Source organism: Rhipicephalus sanguineus, chromosome 4 (genome assembly GCF_013339695.2).
Source record: "Rhipicephalus sanguineus isolate Rsan-2018 chromosome 4, BIME_Rsan_1.4, whole genome shotgun sequence".
NCBI classification, from domain to species: Eukaryota; Metazoa; Arthropoda; class Arachnida; order Ixodida; family Ixodidae; genus Rhipicephalus; species Rhipicephalus sanguineus.
Window position 1 is genome coordinate 54,812,385 of NC_051179.1, and position 23,943 is coordinate 54,836,327.

At 51.5% G+C, this 23,943-nt stretch overlaps 1 protein-coding gene across 1 annotated transcript in view; it reads right to left on the minus strand.

Annotated features, from left to right (window-relative positions):
- Window positions 1–23,943, minus strand: part of LOC119388774 (mite group 2 allergen-like Ixo r 2) — a 160,787-nt gene that overhangs the window by 129,044 nt on the left and 7,800 nt on the right. The window lies entirely within an intron of this gene.

Sequence of the window (23,943 nt, forward strand, 5' to 3'; positions counted from 1 at the left end):
CCCACGCGTTAGTGCATCTGCCCCATTTATCACTAACGTTCTTACAGAGCATAACTATGTTAGTTATTTGAGTATCATTGCTCATGTAACTCCACAGTCTTCTCACCGCTAGTGCGTAGCTACCCAATTTTTTTTCTTCGTGTTTTCCGGTTGAATAGGCACCGTCCAGAGAGAACTACGTAGCTCCTATTGGGCGGCCCATTGTCCCTGACACTTGCCACTTGGGGCACGAAGACAATGAGACGCGCACACGCGTTCCCACCTCTAGTCCGACCATTGCTAGTCCACTCATGGTGCGGAAGGGAGAGGGGAGACGCGATAATCGAAACGAGTGTTTGCATTAAATCTTGCGCGAATTATGGATTATATTGCGATAGCAATTATAAATGGACACTCTCGACGGGTTTTTCCCGTCGCCGTCATTCTCGGTATAAAATCCAAATCGATAACATTGCCCTGCGCATCGTATGTTCTATGAGCTAGTAGAAGCGCGCGAGCGCTGGGGACGAGCGCGGCTGACGCAGAGATGAAAGGAGCCGGCCGACTCCGTCGCACGAAGGGTACATGCGATAACATCGACCCGTCCGCGAGGCCTGGCGTCGATGGCTCGTCAAGCAAAGAGGAAACGCCCCGCAAAGGAGCGTGAAGGGGCGCCGCTGGGGAGCGGGGGGGGGGGGGGAAGTGTCGTTTTGAGCAGCAACTGCGGACTTTTCTCATACGGGCGCGGTCGCGACAGGCACCAGGAGACGGCTAGTACACTTGCTATGTGTGCTCTCAACGCTTAATTCGCGTTTAGAGGACTGACAGCACGAAAACGCTCCGGTCCTGGAGCGGCCGTATTCCCTTAAACCAGCGTTTTGTTGAGTTACGTGAGATCGGATTCAAAAGCGTTAGCTGCCAGCCTTATATCGTATGACATTCCAGTTTGTTGCTATCGCATTCATTGCGTCGCTCTTGCGGCGAAACTGTGATTATTTTCGGACGCGTACAATGTTCCATGCCGTCTGTACATGTTGTCCTGGGGCGGGGTTTTCCTCCACCATCACGAAATATTGCAACAAAGCTTTCATGGAAAGCGGGCTTCTTCTACATTGTTTTAGGGGCGAAGCTCCTTATAGCGGCACCCGTTCGTCCCTCGTAGCGTAGTATGTAACCAGTCTTACGCTTTGACCTGCAAGGTGGTGCCGGTGGGAGATTTTTCCTGTGCGTTGTTGAACAATAAAAAATTCGCAGCGTTAGCTAAAAGCCGACTTCTTCTGTCTCTCATTCCCATTAGCAGCCATTCTTTACCTCCAAGGTAGTGCCTGGTGAGATTTCTCCTGTGCGTGATTAAACAATAATTTTTTTGTTCAAAACGCCGTTGATTGATGAAATAAACCAACAAAAGACGCCAGATGTTTTGTAAAAGCAAAACGAAAGAACGCCAGATGTTTCTAAAGCAAAACGAAAAGACGCCAGCTGCTTAACGAAAGACGCCAGATGTTTTCTAAGCAATGGTTTTCTAAACAATGAAAATTCACAGCGTACATGTAAAATTAAAGTGCGCTGCAAGTCGTCATAACTCATCGAACCTTTAGTATAAACGCGCCCGATCTCACGTCGGTGACGATGTACTGGGCAGAATTCACGGAAGATTCACGGTTTACCGATGAACCTCCGCAGCTTCGCCCACTCATCATCATTCACTCCGTGGATATGCTGTGATTTTTTTTAGTAGCGCAGGACTTAAGCGCATTCATATGGATCACATAAATTCACTTTCTGCAAACCTGTGTTTGTAACATACTAGTCGGTAAAACACTCGCCTTCTGAGCATGTGGTTTTAAATTTGAAATGAACACCGCCGAGAAACTTTATTTGGTTTTATAGATTTATTTACAGCGAGTTGTCTTACGTGACAAAGGAACGGATGGACGGACACACAGCTTTATCGTTTTGTCGGCAGTAGAACTGCTTACGTATTAGATCAATGCGGCCTATCAGACATACCCAGCGCTCGGAATTTTGTGGCGCAGCGGGCTAACGCATCGTGCAGCGACCGTTTGCAGCTGTGGTGACCCCTATGCCCCAGCATACGATACGAAATTGGGCTTCCAGTTGTGAGCTGCGCAGAGCAGCTTCCCATCGCTCCTGTCGCTCAGCCCCTTCAAAGGGGGGACTAGGCCTGGAGGTCTCTATATTGGACAATACGATGGTAGCCCTTGTGGACAGCAAGAGCGCTTCGTGTAGCTCTGGGGACGGCAGTTGGGACAAAAATGGCGGCGCACGAAAACCATGCCAAATTTGGTGAAAGCTGGCAACAGCGTGCCCATTACCCGCTGGTTTTGGCGGAGTTCTTTGAAGACACTTTTTAGGGTTAAATGGTTAAAGGTTTAAGGGTTAAATCATGATTATGGGCGTTAGTCGTCGGTGCGGAGATGTGTCACTAGTCGTCAACGTGGGCCTCGTGAGCTGCTGTTTCAAATCGGACATGCAGCGCCGCTGCGGCGGCTGCTTGCGAAATGTCCCTGTTCCCTCTGCACAGCCGCGCTTGCCCCCCAGCAGAGACGCTCATAGCATCCATCCATCCATCCATCCATCCAAGAGCACTGTGAGAGGAAAGTGTAGAAAATAGAAGGCGTGTTCATGTAACCTTCGTTATGTGTTTAGCGGTAGCTCAGCGGGCTTAACGCCCGCCAGCCAGCGTCGCCGACCGAGAGGACATGGGTTAGACTCCTGGCAACAGAACTTTTCCTAGCTTTTTTTTTATTTCTTTGCCATCTGATGGCATTCATTTTGCTGAAGTATTACACCCCGGCATAAAACACTTTCGTGTTAAAAAAAGAGAAAAAAAAAGTGCTCAAGGTGCTCATAACACGCGCTCACGAAGGGACGCATCTTCTTGCTCCCTCGTCATCCCCCTTGCTGCGTAGCTTTCAGCGCGCTCGCTAGTATGATAGTACAGTGAAAACGCTTGAAGTGTGCCACAGATCCCTGTAACTCACCTCGTACTTCATGGATTCTAAAAAAAACGTGGTTGATCCCTCCGTCAGAGGAATCAGTATAACACGAAAGTGAAACGTGTCCTCGCAGAAGTATTTGAATATTTATTATATATTATACATTATATACGAGAGCTTGGACAATGTCTATTGTTGTTTGGCAGCTATAGCACCGCTTGATGCGGACGCACCCACGTTGACGCTGGTGGCACATCTCCGTCCCGATGGCTAACGTCCATGGACATGATTAAACCTTTGTGGTAGCTAGAGTAGTTAACATACACCTGGACACAGCATATGGTGAATCCCGTACAAAGATGGCTTCAACATGCACATAATACACATAATAAACACTAGCTCGACATGCATTCTTTCAAAGCGTCGTCATTTGAGGAGAGAAACGGCAAGGCGTGCGCTCCCTGGCAGTCGGTGCCAGTGCACTCGAAGCTGTAGGCGGCGGAGAAACACCGTTAGTCCATTTGGAAGCGGCCCTACGCTGTCGACGAGGCGTCACACGCTGACGCGAAAGACGAATCGCGTAACTGTGTCTTCGCCGAATCGAATCACCGTCCGCGTTTCATTTCACCGACCATAGAGTTTTCTACAATATTGTAGCGAAAGCCTCCACCGCGCTGAGACCCCCGAAACGCGCGCAGTTGGTACTCGTTGGTGCCATGATGCATTACTCGTGGCCTCCGACATTGGATCCGGAAAAGCGCCGTTGCTGGTGTTGCTCAGGCCGTTCCATTCGCACGGGGATAGCTAAATCAGAGAAAGCGGTGTGACAGCCTTAGAAGAGCATCGGTTATTGGACGCTGAGCTTCTTTGCTGAGCTTGGGCTAAGGTCGCCATCCCGCGTAACTAATAAAGAGTTAACAGAAAGGTCACACCACGGCCGGGCTAGAAACGCGACGGGAAACGCGACACGCGTCTGGTCGTGATATCTCGCGGTTCGAGCGGAGAACGCGGTGTGATAGCCAAGCGAGCGTCGCATAGCTATGTTGAAATATGGATGAGCGCTATGAGCAAGGCTTGGGCTACAGCCGCCACCTCGCGATGTAAGGCGTTCACAAAACTACACTTCTTTTGGAAACGCGCCGAATGGGACGGCCGTAGCAACGGTGCAACGGCGCGTTGCCGAAGCTAATCGCGGAGGCCATGCATTACTTTACTCTACCGCTCCCAGACGGCGACACTACCCTGCAAACCAAGAGCCCTGTGGGAGGAACATGTGAGATATAAAAGGCGCGTTTGTGAAGCCTCCTGCATGTGTGTTTGGAGCGTCTGTCACCTATCGTCGCGGAGCGAGAAGGCGCAGGTTCGACTCGCGTTCACGGAACCTTTTCTTCAAGTTTTTTTTCTTTGCCAGCTCATCGTGCCCATTTTGCTGACGTATTTCCGTGACGAAAATGCGTCATGAAAGCCTTGGTGGACTCCAGCATAAAACACTCTCGTGTTAAAAAAATTGCAGCAGTCGATTCGTGAGGCAAAAGTTCTTTTAATGAAGCCATTCGGCGATTACTTGGAAAAATGTTGCAGAGCTCCTTTAAGCGCACCCGTGGGCCCTTTGCGTCATCTCGCGGGGGATAGTCAGGCCTCTGCGACGCTGAAGAACCTTCGAGATGTGCGTACCACCAACTTTAAATGGTGTATATAAATAGCTCTCCGTTAGCAAGCTAGATGATATATGCGTGGTGGCTGAGCCGCTAGACGCATCGGGCCACGGAGCGAGGGGTCGCTGGTTCGAATCCCCGGTCCATCTCGAACCAAAGATTTTTTATTTTTTTTTTATTTGCATCTACCTCGAATTTTCTCTCACGGAGAACGCTGATTTTTCGCTCACATCCAAAGACGCCAACGCCGACAACGCCACCGGAATTTCTTCGAAACGAGCTCTTTAACGCTATCGCATTAAATCTTCAGTACCTGATCGCCGTTGATGAGGCTCAACTTTTGTCTAACGTCACACCTTGAAACGATGAACCTTCTCCGCGTGTAAAAGACTTCCGAACTGAACGTCACACTTGTACATTTGCTTCACTGCAATATATGTCGAAAAGCAGTCGAAAAAGTTGAGGCCCTTATCACCCATGATAAGCCTCAACTTTTGCCTGACGTCACACCTTGCAACGATGAACCATCTGTGCGTTAAAGAGCATTCCAAAACGATGGTTCCCCTTGTACGTTTGCTTCATTGCAATATATGTCGAAAAGCAGTCGAAAAACTTGAGGCCCTTATCACCCATGATAAGCCTCAACTTTTGCCTGACGTCACACCGATTGACCTATTATGCGTATTTCGACATGCATTGCGGTGAAGCAAATGTACAAGGGGAACCTTCATTTCGGAAGGCTCTTCAACGCACAGATGGTCCATCATTGCAAAATGTGACGTCATGCAAAAGTTGAGTCATATCATGGGTGATAAGGGCCTCAATTTTTCCGACTGCTTTTCGATAGCTATTGCAGTGAAGCAAGCGCATCAGGGCGACCCTTAGCTGAGAAGGCTCCTTTTGAAATGCCCAAAAATGCAAATGGAGCGATGACGTGCTTATAACGGCTTGCTTTTGGTCCCCGACTTTCTTGGGGAACGGTTAATTGGAAGTAAATAGTCTTTTATAATTCAACATTAAGGATCCCATAAAAACCTACGTGGCCATTATCCTGACATAACAGGACAGGTGTTAGTGATAAAGATATGGGGCTGACTTTGCGCTCCCTTAGATGATCACAAGTGGCGGCCGGCCCCGGTAATAAATAAAAAAAATATTAAAAAATCTTTTTGCAGTCTTGGGTTTTGAACCTCTGACCTCACGCTCCAAAGAGGATCGTCTTACGCACTCGGCTAAACACCAGCGCTCGAAGAGCTGGAATATATCTGAGCCATATATCTGAACCATAAAAAGTAAAGGTAGAACACTTTATATGACGGCTATGTTGAAATATTTGGTGGTGCTTAAGTAAAAAGCCCTCTTCAGGAGCACATGCGATGCCGAAGTTAGGTATCACGTATATCAGGACAATCCGGGATACGCACACTCCAATTCTAGGCACGCGGAAATGCAATAAAAGAATACGGCCGCTGGATAGAAACGCAGAATGTGAAAGACACGGACGGCACATATGCGCAACTCACAGCCAGTATTTTTATTGAAGCTCTTAAAAAAATACAGTATAACACCTCTTCGAGCATATCTTCAAAGAAGGAAATAAAGAACCATATCATCGTCATCATCACCGTAATCAGCAGCAGCAGCCTGACTACGCCCACTGCTGGCAAAGGCCTCTCACTTAAAGAACCCCTCATTCGAAGAACCATGTGCTAACATAGAACAAGCTATCACATGCATTTTCCAATCTCATAGATCCGGGAGGTGTGTGTGCAGATAAGAATATGTTTTGTCCCGTCGAAAGAGATAAGGAGGAATCATACCTCTGCCAGGATTTGAATGTGAAAAGTCTCGATTGATTAACGTTTAACTCGGTTACTATCCCTCAGTACGATGGTTTTGGTGAACAGTTCTGGTGAAGATTCCTCTGTATGCGAAGGAGCATAAGGTTTATTTCCATTACCGGAAGTCGACTGCCAAGTTTGCTTTTCCTTTTCTTTTTTTTTTTTTTTGTTCTTACGAGCTGCTCAGCGCGTATCATTTATGAGGGTTTTTTTGTTTTGTAAATGGGGGCATGGTCTCTCACGAGGTTAGCAACGAGGACTTTGATTATAGCCGGATGTTCTGACCATGCATGCAGGGGTTCCTTATATGACAAACCTAAATAAGAACTAGTAAAAACAGCGAAGAACGCAGCGAGTACACGTGGCTGTTGCTTCCTTGCTGTCCAGTCCTTTCCGTTATCGTGCGAAGAGCACGCGTTTCTTCGTGTTCACTGAGTGACGACATTGGTCCTGATGCAAACACTCACGCCGTCGTCCCCGATTATCTTGAGCTGGACCGTACTTTTCATCTGCAAAGAGAGAGAGGGCAGAGATTGTGTGAGGTCCTCCCGAAAAGGACTAGACTTCTGCTAAGTCAAGTACCGCCAATATTTAGGGAGCCGATCTCTTATATCGCGAATTACCGAGCGATGCGCTGCCGATGAAGCAACGGTAGCGACTGTATTCCCGTCCACAGTTTGTTACAAGTTTGTTTTATTTACTACAGGGTGATTCTTTTAAACTGACCTATTTCATTGGGTTGTAAATTTTGTTACAAACTGTTTGATTTCAATGCACGTTGCGGCGAAATATTCAGGAAGGACGAAAATTTAATGGCCCTTCCCGTTTTTTGTTATGCAACGCCGAATAAAAAAGTTCAACCAGCTCCGCTTCGCCGACACCGATGAAACATTGAGGCTGATGGCCTTCCCTTTGTCAGGCTAACGCATTTCCATGTTTTGCAAGTGTTTCAAATATGTTGTATCACTGCTCTCTATTAAACACTCTTTGAGCTTTGAGGTGGTAGTATACTTTTATTGCATCTTGACCATACCACTCTTATACACAGGTTTACAAAGAAGCCTTCGCTTAAGATGCTCCGATATGTTGCATCACTGCTTTGTATTGAACACTCTTTGTTAAGCTTTGAGGTGGCAGTTGTGGGGATCGAGAGCGTCCTCCTACCTGGCGCCTCGTTCCCCAGCTGCCGCGCGCGTGCCGGCCGCGTAGCCCGGGCGCACTTAGGCACCGGCAATCGCCAAGATGGCGGCCAGGGCGCCTCTTTGTCTGGGCGAGCCAAGCGTCGGCTCCGTCCCGCGCTGGCATGTCCGAGCACGCTACGCTGGCGTGCTGCGCGGGCCTACGTCACAACGCAGCGCCATTCCCCATTGGGCCGCTGGTGACATCCTCCTCTCCTACGAGCTAAGATGCGCCCGACGATTCGCTCGCGGCGGCAGATGCTCGGCATAAGTATTCTGTGGCTCGGCTCGCTGGATTTCAAGCAAGACGGACGTGCCGGCCGCGATGTCCTGGATTACTCCTCGTACCTCTCGCTGATCGGCGCCCCGTGACGGACTCCTCGCCCGCTATGCCGTGCGCCGCTCATCGACGGGGCCTTCGCCGCTTCGCCGATGTTGTGCACCGTGCCTCTAGCTGTGTTTCGCGGACCCGTCCCTGAACTCCCGTGACCGTTTCCCAATCTTTCCTGTCCTCTTTTCTCTTCGTTGGATGGATGTGCTCCTCTCACTTTTCTCTCTATTTTCCTACTATTCTTTTATTCCCTCCTTACCCCCCACCCCTACAAGGCACTGCGCTGTGTCGCCTATAGGCAGACAGAAATTAGGTGCCTTTTTCCTTTCCTGAATAACCACTGAAGAAGAAGAAAGATGCTCTCAGGCTAGCACGAGAGGTTGAGGCGCTGCTCTAGCAGGCGGCTTCTCGTTCGTGTGCTCGACCGCTGCCCTTTGTGTGGTAGTCTTAGCGCCGCTGGCAAGCGTACTCGATCGGTCTTGCGGAGTTCCCCTTACGGCCTGCAAGCCTGTGACTGTCGTACTGTGCTGCATCTTGGGTTAATAAACCCGTTGTTGTTGTTACCCTGCCTCGTGCGTGGTTTCTGCGCCGTGTCGGAGAAAACGACGAACCCGGCCGCAGCGTCGTCGCACGCAGCGGCAGTGGAGAACGTCGCGTCCCTGCACGGTCGCGCTCGTAGGTAAGCCTAGTGCAAACCTATCTCCACATAACTGGCGCCCAACTTGGTTTCGGCATGGCTTCAGAGCAGACCCCCTCGAGGCGCTCGTTCCTGTTCGATCCTGTGGCGACGGACTTGATCTCGTTCGAGGCGGACGGCTGCGACAGCACGGGGTACGGCCCTCTCGGCGACCCTCTGCTTTCGTTCACCGGGAGAGATCCCTTTTTCGGGGCCCCCTACAGTGATGCGAGCCACTTGAACGAGGACCACAGTCCTAGCCAAGCCAGTAACGGGCTGTATCAGCTGTTCGAGGCTCACGCGCTTACGGGCCCGTCCCCGGCGCAGTCTCCGCTCGCTGGCCTTTCCCCGTCAGCAGCACGGTTGACAGCTCAAATCGCCGCACCCGATCCTTCCTACCGGGGGCACTCAGGTGTTGGCGGGAACGCGCTCACTGACCCGCCGTGGTCGCGAGCGCAATGGGTTGACAACGCCGTGCGCGAGCCAGCTCGCTTGGCCGACAACGTCGCCGCGTTTCCCGACGCTTGCATGCCTCAGACTCACGTAGGCGGTACTTTCGACAGACGTGGACCACCGTGCTCCGCGGTCGATCCGCTTGCCTATCGTGTGAGGCCTCATGCGCCCGTTGGAGCGGAAACAACCCTACACTCCTCCATGCCGTTTAGTGGCCCTTTTCGGTCTGACGTGCATGCCGTAGAACAGGCGCGCGACCCTGTTACGACCGCGCCTGCGTCGGAGCAATCGCCGCTGCACGCAACTGCGGCGCAGCTCCTAAACGTCCTGTTGGAAGCGGCGCGCTCGCAGCCTTGTGCTTTAAAGGGAGACCTCGAGTCCCCTCAGCCAAGCGCACCGAGTAGCCTAAGGGTACCTCTGCCTGAGTACAGCGGTTATTCGGACCGCATGAGTGCCACAGAGTACCTCGAGGCGCTGCACCGCTATCAGCGGGTGATGGGGCTGAGCGACAGCGTTATGCTCGGTAGTGTATTGCCTGTAGCGCTGACAGCCCAAGCGGCGCGGTGGTACCGACTTGTTGGCCACCAAGCTCGTTCGATGGAGGAGTTTAGGGCGCTCTTCCGTAGCGAATTCCTTCCTCCTGACTACGAGCGCCGCATGCGTCGCGAGCTAGAGCTTCGAACACAGCATCCCGACGAATCTCTTCTCGAGTACGTCCGGGCTTTGCAGGAGCTCTACCTCCTTGCCGACCCTACGGCATCAGACGCTGAGAAGGTAGAGCGAGCCATTCGCCAGGCTCATCCAACCTTCGCCGCTTACCTTCAGAGCGCCCGTTATCGTAACCTAAACGAGCTGGCCTCCGATGCGAAGCGTATTCAGGGCGACATACTGGCGGCGAGAGCCTACCGCCCGCCGCCACCGCCGTCCGCTTCTCTCGAGCCTCGTTGTGCGTGGGCAGGTGGTGACTGGTCACCCCGTAATCCCCCTAAACACGAGGTGGCCTCGGCCGTGAGAGAGCAACGAGACGCGCCGCACGTTTCGGACCGCTCTCTCGACCCGTACTCGTAAGCCCGGGCGTGCCCCTTTGCACTGCAGGGCGAACGAGAACGGAACCCCCGTACCCCAATGCACGAGGAGAGATCCGATCGCGGAGCCCCCCCCCCCCTGCGGCTAGCGAACGGAGGCTTCCTAGCTCAGTACGAGAGCATGGGGGTGTAACCCAACCTCTGGCACCGATGGCGTGTAGCGCTGGACATGACTTTCCAGCCACGCCGGCGCCGTTCATCGCCCTTAGGATCGCTGGTCGAGAGTTTGCGGCGTTGCTGGATAGCGGGGCTTCGATCTCGCTGTTCGGCGAAGAGGTTATGGCTCATTTGCGCGACCGCTCTGTCCGCATTCGAGCTTGCGACACTGCCTTCCATCTCGCCAGCGGTACCGCCACCTCGTGCGGCGCTGCGCGGTTGGTTGTGCGCTGGGAGAATCGCGCGCACCGACAGCGCTTCGTGCATCTCCCGGGTCTTTCCGTGCCCGTGATTCTTGGTCGCGACTTTCTCGCGCACACGGTATCGTTATAGACGTCGCGAGCGGAGGCTACAGGGACGGCCCTTCCGGCGCCCTACGGCCATTCGCTACACCTCCCGTGGTCTCGGCTGCCCGTAAGTCGCCGGGCGCCACGAGAGAGCAGGAGGAGAGGAGACAAAGCGTGGCCCCCTCGGCCCGTGTCTCTCACTCCGGCGCCAAGACTGGCCCTTTGGCCGGCGCGGCGGAAAACGGTCCGTGCCTACCGCTTTCTCTCGAGCATAGCGCTACCGTGGTGGACGAGGTCTCGGCTACGCCGGTGACCACCCCGGTAAGCAGCAGCTCGGATCGCTCGCTGCCGCCTTTGCCGGACAGCTTGTCGACACATGAGAAGGCACGCCTGTCGTCGCTGTTGACACGTTTCAGTGACATGTTTACTGAACGCCCGGGTTGCACCTCTCTTGTGAGGCACCGGATTGACACAGGCGACGCACAACCGTGGAAGTGCAATCCTCGCCCCGTCAGTCTGGCCAAGAGGAAGGTAATTGACCAGGCATTGGATGAGTTGATTGCGACCGGAGTTGTCCAACGCTCAAACAGTCCCTGGGGTTCACCGGTGGTAATGGTCCCCAAAAGAGACGGCTCTCACCGGCTCTGTGTGGACTACCGCCGGCTCAATGAGGTCACGAGGAAGGATGCTTATCCTATGCCTAACGTTGACTCGATCGTGGCTGCACTAGGCGGTGCTTGCTACTTCAGCACCTTGGATGCTAGCCGCGGTTACCTGCAGGTTCAGATAGAGCCGGCTGACGCGGAGAAAACTGCGTTCACCTCCCACAGAGGTTTGTACGAGTTTACCCGCATGCCGTTTGGCTGTTCTGGAGCTGCAGCTACGTTCCAGAGACTGATAGACCGCGTTCTCGGGGACGCTAAATGGCAACACGCCATGGCGTACCTCGACGACATCGTCATCTTCTCTCGAACGTTCGAGGAGCACCTCCGCCACTTGGAGGACGTCCTCGAGAGGTTGCGTGCCGCCGGGTTGACCTTGAACCCGAAGAAAGCTCAAATAGCTGAGACTCGCATTTCACTATTGGGCTTTACCATCGAGAGCGGTCGCGTTCTGCCGTGCGAGGAGAAGGTACGTGCCATTGTGGAGTACCCGACGCCGGCGAACATTCAGGGCCTGAGGCGCTTTTTGGGCATGGTGAACTACTACCGACAGTTCATCCCAAATTGCGCGGACCTCCAAGCGCCCTTGACCGCACTGTTGAAAAAGTCGGCACGATGGAGCTGGGGGCCAGAGCAAGAGCGAGCCTTCAAGGCTCTATCTCAAGCTCTAGTGGCCACAGCCGATCTGAAGCTGCCCGACCTCAACAGGGAGTTCGTTGTCCAAGCGGACGCGAGCGACCTGGGTCTCGGAGCGGTACTGCTTCAGGAGCACGACGGCGTCCTCCGGCCAGTCGCCTTTGCGAGCCACAGCGTGACTGAACGGGAATGTCTCGCTATAGTCTTTGCTCTCCGGAAGTTCGACTGCTACGTCGACGGCGTGCCATTCGTGGTGGAGACGGACCACATGGCACTCACCTGGCTTAAGCGCTTGCGCGAGCCCTCGGGCCGCCTCGCGCGCTGGGCGTTGACCTTGCAGCGGTACAACTTTGTTGTGCGCTACCGGAAAGGGAGTTCGAACGTCGTGGCCGACGCCTTGTCGCGTGCCCCCGTTCTGGCGTCTGACACTTATGTCCGCCACTCCCAAGAACACTCGCACCGAGTACTCAGGGGCCCCTGGCTCCAATGGGTCGAAAGGCGCGAACCCCGACGGCGCAGTGACTTTCGACTCGACCGCCTTGGGTGAGGACGCATACCTGGTAGACCCTGTAACGTCCGCCGGTATCGTCTTCAGCAGAGAGGACCTACTTAAGGCACAACAGGACGATCCGTTTTGTCAGCAAATTGCTGACGGGCTCAAAGAGCTGAGCTCCCAAGAGGAGCGTGGCGGTCAAGCCGCCGGGCGCAAACGGACAGCTGGTATTGCTGTCGGCGCCGAGTGCCGGACGCAGACTGGTATTGCTGCGGGCACGTTGGATTCGTATCTGCTTGATGCTGACGGCGTTCTCCTGCGCTATGTCCCATCTGAAGAAGCTCCCCAGGAGTCTTTCAAGGTGGTGATACCCCGCAGTCTAAGGAAAGCCACCCTCGGTTATTTCCACGACTCGCGGTTGGCCGGACATGCGAGTGGCCTCAAGACTTTTCAAAAGTTGTGCCGCTCTGCTACCTGGCCTGGCATGAAGCGTGATGCCCTTCACTACGCCCGCTCATGCCGCGTGTGCCAATGCGTGAATGCCTCGTGGGGGCAAGCCTCCCGGGCTCATGCAGCCGATCGACAGCCAACAACCCTGGCAAGTCGCGGCGTGTGACATTATGGGACCTTTCCCAAGAAGCCGGAGAGGCCATGTCTTTCTCCTGGCTGTCTCTGATCACTTCACGAAGTGGGTCGAGCTGTTTCCCCTTCGGAAGCTAACGGCACGCGCAATCTGGGACAAGTTGACCGAGGTCTTTACCCGCTTTGGCTTTCCGGCGGAGTTGATCACGGACAATGCGTCCTACTTCACGGCCAAGGTGTTTGTGGATGCGTGTGCGGCCTTTGGCATTAAGCACCGCAAAACAACCACGTATCACCCACAGGCCAACCCGATTGAGCGGATAAACCGAAACCTCAAGCCCTTGCTGACAGCCTTTGCGCAGCAACACAGGGATTGGGATGCCTGTCTTAACGAGATAGGCTTCTCCTTGCGGTCCACGGTGAACCGTTCAACCGGGTACACGCCCGCTTTCCTCAACTTCGGGAGAGAGCTGCCTAACCCCATGGACCGTGTTCTGCGGGGCGGCAGCGGGGCGTCCGCCACGAAAGCCGGCCCGTCTGGCTACGCGGCGGAACTGCGCTCACGGATGGACGCAGCCCTCGACCTGGCGCGTTCCAACCTGGCAAAAGCGCGAGCTGGACAGAAGGCTCAATACGACCGGTCGCATCGGGAAGTGCACTACGATGTCGGCGATCTCGTCCTCAGGCGCAATCACGTCTTGAGTGACGCTGCCAAAGGCATCTCTGCCTCCCTGTCGGCCAAGTGGTTGGGCCCATACCGAGTGCAGACCAAAGTGTCGCCTCTGGTGTACAAGCTGGCTGACTCCCAAGGGAGCCAAGTCGGCGGTCCAGTTAACGTCTCCGACCTCAAACCTTTCGTTGCCCGCAGCAACGACTTGGGAGGGGGGGAGGCGGTCGCCGAACCGCAGGAAAACCGTGAGAAGGCTGGCTCCAAGCCACGCCATCGGTACAACCTGCGGAAACGCACTTAAGCAACCTTTCTCCCACTGACAGGTAGCTGGACTTTATTCCATACCTTGACAGTGAATGGAGATAACCGCTAAGGTGCGGCGGCACACGTCTGGAAGTGGTAGAAGGCCCTCTTGGTCAAAAATACCCTCTGACGTGTTGTCCAAGCCATAACCTGGCAAGCGCCCCCTTTCGTTGGGCAGCACCGTCAGGCAGGCACCCTTTTTGGCAGGCCGGCTATGCCGGGGGCATTTCTGTCCACTCCTGCATCGTCCAGTCGTCTCCCTTCGCCTGGCTCAACCGTGCCGCCAGCCTGTTGCTGAACCTGTGGTCTGCCGTTCCCTGGCCCTCCCAGCTATGGCCTGCTTCCTGCCTTCTGGCCTGCAGCCACCAACTCCACCCAGCCTTACCCACCTGGCAGCTTCGGCAGCCGCCCTCGGCGGCTGGTCCGCCCACTCAAGCTGTGGCCCAGGTCCGAGCGTGGTCGCTCCGGCCTCCGTTTCTGGCTGCCTGCTGTTCCGGCCTGCTGTTCCTGTGTGGCCCCCGTCCCAGCGACTTCCGGCAGTGGGCTGCCGCACGCAACTGGCAGCCACGCCTCTCCGGCGAACTTCAAGCGGGCTGGCTGCCCGCCCTTGTGCAGTCTTGCCCCCGTTCCTCCTGGGCTGTGGACCTTCTTCCCGGCGGTGGGCTCTCCCCTTGTGATGGAACTTTTGGTGGAACTTTTGTGTGGCCATGGCCGACTTTTGGACTTGTACCTTCAGGAAGACGACACCCCCCTGTTGGACTTTGCCCCGTTGGCCAGCCCCCTTGCGGCTGAGCTGACCTTGCCACTTGGCCTCGGACAGCCTCTTTCACAGGCTGGCCTCGGTCTTTAGGAGGGGGGAATGTGGGGATCGAGAGCGTCCTCCTACCTGGCGCCTCGTTCCCCAGCTGCCGCGCGCGTGCCGGCCGCGTAGCCCGGGCGCACTTAGGTACCGGCAATCGCCAAGATGGCGGCCAGGGCGCCTCTTTGTCTGGGCGAGCCAAGCGTCGGCTCCGTCCCGCGCTGGCATGTCCGGGCACGCTACGCTGGCGTGCTGCGCGGGCCTACGTCACAACGCAGCGCCATTCCCCATTGGGCCGCTGGTGACATCCTCCTCTCCTACGAGCTAAGATGCGCCCGACGATTCGCTCGCGGCGGCAGATGCTCTCAGGCTAGCACGAGAGGTTGACGCGCTGCTCTAGCAGGCGGCTTCTCGTTCGTGTGCTCGACCGCTGCCCTTTGTGTGGTAGTCTTAGCGCCGCTGGCAAGCGTACTCGATCGGTCTTGCGGAGTTCCCCTTACGGCCTGCAAGCCTGTGACTGTCGTACTGTGCTGCATCTTGGGTTAATAAACCCGTTGTTGTTGTTACCCTGCCTCGTGCGTGGTTTCTGCGCCGTGTCGGAGAAAACGACGAACCCGGCCGCAGCGTCGTCGCACGCAGCGGCAGTGGAGAACGTCGCGTCCCTGCACGGTCGCGCTCGTAGGTAAGCCTAGTGCAAACCTATCTCCACACAGTGTAGCCACCACCTTTTATAACCACAGAGTATGACGTGACAGTGGTGTGACTGTGGTAACGCGCACGCCATTTTGTTGGGCTAACTGTTGCCTTCTTCCTTTTTAGTGGAAGTTGTGTGTAGTGGGATTTACCCAATTTCTGTGGCACATGCGCGTTCACGATGATGATAGTTTTCTTATAGGCCGCGCAGATTTCTGTGGCACATACCCGTTTGTTGGGCTAACTGCTGCCTTCACCTTTAGTGGACCAGTGGTGAGTAGTGGGATTTACCCAATATATGTGGCACATACCCGTTTATGATGCCCACAAGCGCGTTACCACGGATCCCGGACATGAAAGGCTCGACCAAGAAGAGTTTGGCTGTTAAAAATAATAAATAAAAAATTAACTAAAACCCCACGAGTGCACTGAACAGATTGTGTTTACGGAAGGTGCGCGCATGGTTCGCAAGAAAGTGTCTGTCATTCTTTTAACTTATCCGCGAGACAGTGGCCTGAGGGGCACTTGGAGAAACACATTACGTGTTTAAGAATAACTTGCTGCTGGTGGAGTTGGTGAATACTTGATGACATCTTCATTTAGCGCTAAGAAGGCGAACGAATGAGATACAACAGGACAAGCGCTACTAACAACTGCTTTATCGCAATGGGTTACAGTGATATATATATATTATAGTGATGCGCAGACGAACCCAGCGCATATATAGGCAAGGCCACTTATCAAGGCTACGGGCGTGTAGCATGAAAAAAAAAACCTTACCTCGCTCTTATAAAAGGAGGTGGACGTGTCACTGACACAATCAGTTCCTTTTTTATGTGCAATAAATCAGTTGTTAGTAGAGATTGTCCGGTCATCTTTATGTGTTGTTCTTTTGTTTTTTTAGCGCCAAATCAAGATGTCGTCAAATACCATACGTGGAAAGAGACGCTCGGGCGAAGCCATTGCCGTCTAGGTCTGCCAGGCTAACCATGCCCGTAGCAACACCTCCACCACCTTCTATTCGGCGAGGAACGTCCCTTGCGTTCTAGCTTACTTATTCACGACAGACCCGGTGAAATGTAGGCAAAGGGAGCTTTGCTTACGAGAAAAGAGCGTGTGCGCAAATTCACTTACGGAGGGTGCGAACGAGGGGATGGACACCTCCACTGTGCCGCCGTACTCTTCCCCTTTGATGATGGGACACTGCACAAAATTCTTGCACAGGTCACTCTCCAGTCCGGGGATTGGCATCATCATGCCGAACAACTTGAACCTGGCATCGAGCACTGCCGTTTCGCTGTCGTGGTCTGCACACAAGAAAGGCAAAAGAGAGAGAGAGAGATCATCGTTCAAGATCTGGCATGATGGGCCAGTTGGTGCAACGTGTTGTAAAAGTATGTGTGAAAGCAGCTCATACTTTCACGGCTGAGAGAGCTCAACTTGCAACTTCAATTGTAAGTTGAGCGTCTGTACTATCATTTCCTTTTCGTTCCTGCTGTTTTCCGCTCATAATTTTGCAGTATGTTCCGAGGTATCGTAGATTTAACGGTGAATGCTACAGAAAGGTGCTACCATTACATCGGGAGATAAGGCACTGGCGGGGTCGAGCAACTATGTACTATGACGGTGATGATCACGATATTTATTAGCACCCCTTTGAAAAGGAGTGGCGACCAGTAGTCACTTAGCCTGTCCATTACAGTCATGCCTTTCTCCATCTATGAGAGTCTAGAATCCTGGCAATCTCTTTTTCTTCATACAAGCTTTTGTTTTTTGTAACGTAATCTGCACCTGTAACGACGCTTATTCTATCAATCGTAACCCCTAATTTTATTCCGCCAATATCCTTAACGTTTGTTGTTACTATCAAACCGCTGACCAGTTAATACTTCTGTCTTGTGTCCGTGCATCTTGATACACGGACACTAGCCTACATTTCCTATCATTTCGCAAGCACTAGCCAATGTTAGTCATCGTCGTTATTCATCGTTTACGCAATATTAGCCAATACTTGGTGACACCAGCAATAGCTGACATCAGCTATCATAGAGCCCGTGCAGCCGATCGTAAGGCCAGCATATAGCCAACACTAGACTCAGTAATCGACTCAGTAATGGTCGTTTAGCTAATACTAGCAAGCATTAACGAGGGTTAAGCGGTGCTTGTAGCACGCGGCAAAATGTGGTATGTTAGAAGCTGGTAGTATACGAATATCTCGGCACTTAGCGGCCTATTTTCTTTCCGCGCCGACTCTTTTTTCTTACGTTGTCACTCTGTTACACACACGCACATGCACACACGCACACGTACACACACGCACGTACACGCACACACACACGAGCGCGCGACCGCGCTGTCTTTTCTGGGGACCTATATCTGACGAATGCTTGCGCATTAATATTGATGCGACGCATTATACGGCCGCATTCACCTGCAAAAACTAGGCTGCAGAGACTTACCGGCAATTATTACGAAGTGGACCTTGCTCGTAGAGCCGCGCTTGAGGACGCACGGATCGGAGTCACACGGTTCGATTTGGGCCAGCTGAATTGCCGCCTTGCTGCCTGCAAACTCAAACGTGGTGTAAGCTTATCATCTTCTCACAAAGGCATAAGTGTGAAAATTTGCGAAACAGGAGGGACTGCAGGCCACGTTACTGGTATTCTAACTAGACCTAATTGCATTGGCGGCTGTTTAGGTACTGTAAATGTTGTTTAGCTATTTGGAGAAGAAAGTTACCGAATTCGGCAGTACGAAACAGCAAGCATAAAATAAAAAGATAAACCGACAAGAGCTGTTCCTTTTCCCGTTTCTTAGTTCTTCGTAAGGGCTTTGTAAAGCCCTAAAAAAAGACACATTCTGACATTTAGGCAGCATGTATATTGTCGTTCTTAATCGTGTACGCATATCAAATTCGGTAACAGTAACACACTTCTTGACTTACAGAACGAAACAGATAACACGTAAATAAGGGGTCAGAAAATGGTCACAGTATAAGGTATAATGGATTGACTATCTTTGGTCACGTATACCTCATACAAAGCACTGCGCAGCCGCGCGATAGATGTATGTATAGACATCGTGAACTTGGAGCAGCCAGCGAAACGTATAAACGTTTTGATCAGAGAACTGAAATATAAGTAATGCGAAACAAGTGCGAATGAGGAGTGAATGAATGAATAAACTTTATTAAATGTCCGGCAGTTTCCTCCGGGCGAGGCGGAGGGAAGAGGAGATTAATCCCTGTCCCGTCCCACCCTCCGTCGTGAGCTGTAATATTTTTTATATCGTCATTTTAATGTTCTTAATGTCAATACAGCTTTAGCCAAAATAAGTTTCAAGTGGATCATTATTACGTATTGAAACGTTTACCGCAAAAGAAATCCTGCCTTAGAGTAGGCAATAGCCGCCTTTATAAGGGGACGATGCTAGAGCATTACTCGATATTTTACTAAGTAAGCTAAAACTTTTGATCTGTATATTAAGGGCCCTAGCCAATGGCAAGTTAAACGCACTATCTATGTGCCATGGAGGCGTTAAAATATCGCGAAGAACCGGAGCACAGAAATTCCTGTATCTCTTAGCCTCACATGTGTCAAAGGGAGTTGTCAAAGGGAGTTTATGCTGCCTAAAATTATATTTAATTTTGCTAGCAAGCTGACAACTCCGACGCGAATTAAGCAGGCGTAAAAACAAGAGTTCTAGACCATATGTTCTCTTTTCATGAAATGAAAACTGACGGAATCTCGCAATTTTTTGTCTCTTCGCCTCAATCCATAAATTACCTACGCATATAAGCTGTACTATGTATGTTATTACCTCTTAACGTATAACCGACATTACTCCTAGGCCTTAGAGGTTATTCCAACGGAGCTTTGCGATCTGGATGGAACAGGAGCAGCTTTCGTTTTAAAAGTGTGTACGTTTCGAGCGCTGACAATATTGCATATCTGGGAAGCAGCGCAGCTAATGGATTAGTGGCGTGCAAAATGGAAGTTTGGGGAAGTTGGTAGAAGTTCATTGCAATGATATTTACAGCGCATCCGTGTTTTCACAAATAATGGACATACAGAGCGAATGATACGAGAGTGAGTTACTCTCTGCGTCTCCTTTATCATAAAACGTTATTCGTGGGCGCTGTGAAAGCGCATTAAGTTGCTCATATCAGGGGCATAGCCAGAAATTTTTTTCGGGAAGGGGGGGGGGGGGGGGTTCAACCACCCTTTCTGTGTGTTCGCGCGTTTGTATATGTGCGTGTATACACACGCTGCAAAAACCGCAAATTTTGGATTGTCGGAACTTCCCCGCGCCGGCTACGCCAGTGGGCCGTATAATAGTCAATTTATACTTCGAACGCAAAGCAGATTCGCCTGAACAAGAAAAGAAAATGCAGTGCACTCACCGCAGTCTTGAAATGTGAAGTTTTGACGCTGTCCGAAAGACAGACTGACCAGTAGTGCGGCAGTGACACAACGGATCATGGTGGTGGGAGACATAACCCGAAGGTATACCTTCGTGAGCTATGTAGGTTGCTGTGTTACGCCGACAGGGAGTCTCGGTTTTGCAGTGCGAGTGTTGTGATTGTCTTTTATACGGTATCGGCCGGAGTGTTTGCAGATGTCCACAATGCTGCGCAACGTGGGTGACTATTAGTGCTAACATACCAGCAGCATTGCGTCTGCCCTTGTCACATGACTTTATCACTATTGCTTCGCTAGTTTGAAGGTGAAACGTATTTAACGACCTCGAAACAGGGGTACAACCTGACTCATTTCTCAACACGCTGCTGGTGGGTTGGCAAAACGTGACATTCCTGAACGATCGCCAAAACTGATCTGTATCTAAATCGAGGACTTCTGCGTGAAAAGGCCTTTAGAGAGTGCAGTTACGCTCGATACTGTCATGGATGTGAAGAAAATCCTGAGAGACTAGTTGGTTCAATTTCACCGTCGTTAACTAATTCAGCAAGCCGGTTAAAGTAGCCCAACACACAAGGAACAACACAATGAAAGCTCTCCGTATTCGACTTTGTGCGTTGTCTCTTAACTAGCTTGCGCAACCGTTATGTCGTCATGAACCTGCGATTAGCGTTCAAACACGAGTTCATTGCACTAAAAACGTTATGAACTTCTAAAGCTAAAATCCAACATTAGTTGGTAATCAATGGGGATTTTGCTTGAAACTGAGAAAATTATTGTCGCGTAATCAGCGACTCTCAGTTGTATCCGCCAGGCCCACAGGAGAGGAGTAACTCAGTTTCGTATTCATGGCCATACTTGCAGTTAGCACAGTTATCTTCTGCAGGAATTGCCAGAGATCGAACAACACCAAAAACGTTCACCCGGAACTTTCGTTTGAAGATAAGGAAACACTGATTTAGTTCACTAGTAATGTTCGTCATAGCAGATTCGTAATAAAATGCGATGGCAGAACAGTTCTACACAAGCACACAAGGTGGAGTAATGTTCGCGAAATTGAAAAAAAAAAAGTCATTTATCAGTTTGCTAATTCGAATGTTACAACTGCAGAGATAGCATTAGAATACAACGTATGAAGCCGGGCGTGCAAATCTATAGGAAGACAAAGACCAACTTACAAAAAAGGAAGTACTCTGCGATAAAAGAACCACCCGATTCTTAGCAGTCCGATTAGGCTGTCTGAGAACAAAGAGCTAATATGAAAAAATCTGCTGATAAAGCCGATTCGTGCATACATAGCTGTCGAAATGGGCGAAGATCACTGAGCATGCTTTCCGAGAACACTACATCATACGACAAGGGAGCGTGAACGTAATCAACTTCCTCGATCTGTCGAGCCTTTAGAGGCAAGTATCTGACACATAATACAGTACGTGGGCTGCCTTACTCGTATGTGATCTTTAAAAGTGGAAAAGCGCGCCAAAGATGAATAGAATTTGTCTGTTGGGTGCTCATTTCATTCGTTTGTGTTTTCGCACTGTCTGAAGCGTGAAGATGCGCGTGTAAAGTACCTCGTATATCTGTATACATATACACCGGGTGTTCAAAGTTAAGCTTTATGGTTTAGTTAAAATTCAGCACTGGGAAAAACGTGAGAACCACCTTTGCAGATAAGTTATGTATCCAAGGGGACACAGAGTGAGACAATAATTATCGTTGTCAGCCGCCCAATTAACTATGATTGAGCAAAACACTCTTTAATGAGTGCAGCAAGCGGGTATTTTTATATTAAAATTCAGCAGATCCCACGTACCATGGGAGTCGATGTTATGCGAAGCGTGCGGCGGGAAGGTGACTGTGGCGTATTTTTTTTTTTTTTTACTGAGCGAAACGTTACAAAATGACGCTAAAGATATGTATAAATTTTACACGCACACATATACGTTGAAGAGCCGCATATGTGTTATATAACCAGTTGTTTACAGTTGGGTAACGCTACCAACGGCAACGTGGGTATTAGAACAAGAACAGAAGCGGTAAGCTGATATGTAGTGCTTATACTTGTCCCTTATGATGAACAACTCTCGCACGTTTCACGAACCCGTGTGCATGTGTGGAAGAAGTTCTTGACAGTTCTTCAACAAAGTCATCACCCCCGTCATCAGTGAGCATCAGCAGCTGGTCATGACTTGTTATCGGATCAGGTCGTGATCGCGGTGACGACGGGATCCATGTGTAGTGAAGTATGGAATATAGTACAGCTGTTGAAAATCGTGGATGCCTCGGCCATTCCGTCGACAAATTGTCTGTCGATAGAGCAGGGCACATGTAGGAATCTGAAGTCACCCTTCGCGGTGGTGAGGTATAAGCCATCGAAGCTGGTAGGCCTGGATAGTGCCATGTAGACCAACATTAATGGATGGCGCTCGTCGTATTTGTAGACTACCTGAGTGTATGTAGCTTACGTAGCCTAGCTAGTCTACAAAGCGGCTGTCAATCAATCTGGCATCATCCTCGGTCAGCATGAGGCCATCGGCCAGCCTCGTAAGTCTATCTGGCAGACTAAGTGCACTTTACGATGCGATGATGTGAATATCATACGTAACTTTCGTTAATGTATTCCTCCGGGGTCGAGCAATGCTTCAATATAGCTTGCTGAATCATAGGAATACAAATGTAAAGTTTATTAGACTGCTATAAAAGGGGAGCCAACACTGGAACCACAGACGTTAATATGATATGACGCCTGTATCGTACGAGTATACACAGCTTAGGAGTATCATGTAGTGTTTATTGCTTTCTTGCAAAATTAGATAGCCAGCACCACAACCACAACTGACGTTGCACCGACATTACGCCTGCATAGGCTGTTTCTGCAAACCAGTTTATAGACCTGGCTTGGCTCTGTGGTAGAATGCCTGATTGCCACGCAGAATGCTTGGGTTCGGTTCCTGCTGGGATCCTAATTTTCATTCTTTCCATTCGTCAGGTCAACGCTGCCAATGTCGGTTTTTCTTGATGCTCGCGCACTTAATGCCTGTTCTCGCCGTTCCTGGGTAGATATATACTGTCAATCATCTGTGGCGCATACCTGTGCACCGCGGCCCGTGGTAAACGGGTATGTGCCACACGTGTCTGGTGGAAAGGGTTTGACGACGTACACGACAGGATTTTAACGTTATTCATGTCATGACACGACAGGCATATTCGTCAAATCCTCTTACCCTCCCATGCCAATTTTGGTCTACACCAAGTTAAGGAGGCGATCATGAGAGCCCCCAGACGTAGGCGGCTAGATAGATAGATAATCGTAAATAGAAACGCTCAAAGTGCCAAAGGTTCGCTAAGAAATGCTTCGCATAAAAAAAAAATTGACCATGAGGCGATGCGAAGCCGGAGCACTTGCACGATCGCGTTCCGTTGGCGTTCTTTGGGCATGCTACCGACCTCGCGTCGTGGAACGCGAAGAAGAACGCTACGCGCGTCTTGTCTTCCCTCTAGCCAGGCCGTTAATTCTCACAGGGCGAGCGGGGAATGCAGTCGGCAGGCGTGCGAGAGGGGGGGCAGCGTAGGAGAAGAGAGAGAGGGGGAGGGGACGCGCATGCGCTGGTGCTCATCGCGGCGTTGCGCAGGAGAGAATTTCGGCATGGCTAGCCCACGTTTCAGAGGAAGAGTGGAAAGGGGGAGGGGAGAGGGGGAGGAGAAGGGAAAGTGGAGAGGGATGAGGGAAGCGGGAAAGTGGAGAGGGGGAATGGGGAGAGGGTGAGTGGAGAGTAGGATGGGAGAGGGTGAGTGGAGAGGGTATGCGCATGCGCAGTAAGGGTGGTCACGCCGCACTCCACCACCACCACCGGATTGAACTCCGCCATAAGATACTTCGCATCTAAATGTTTGGAGGCAGTCGCGTTTCTACACAGCTCCATTTGGAAGAATTCTTCTAGCATGTCTGTGCCCCGAGATATCCCGTTACAAAGCTTAATTGCGGTTTGCGTGATTACGCATGCAAGGCGGTGAGGATCGGCGCAATGTTCCTCCCTGATGTGACGAGCAGTCATTCCTTGCTACCGCCAGCCTGCGCCAGTGTTC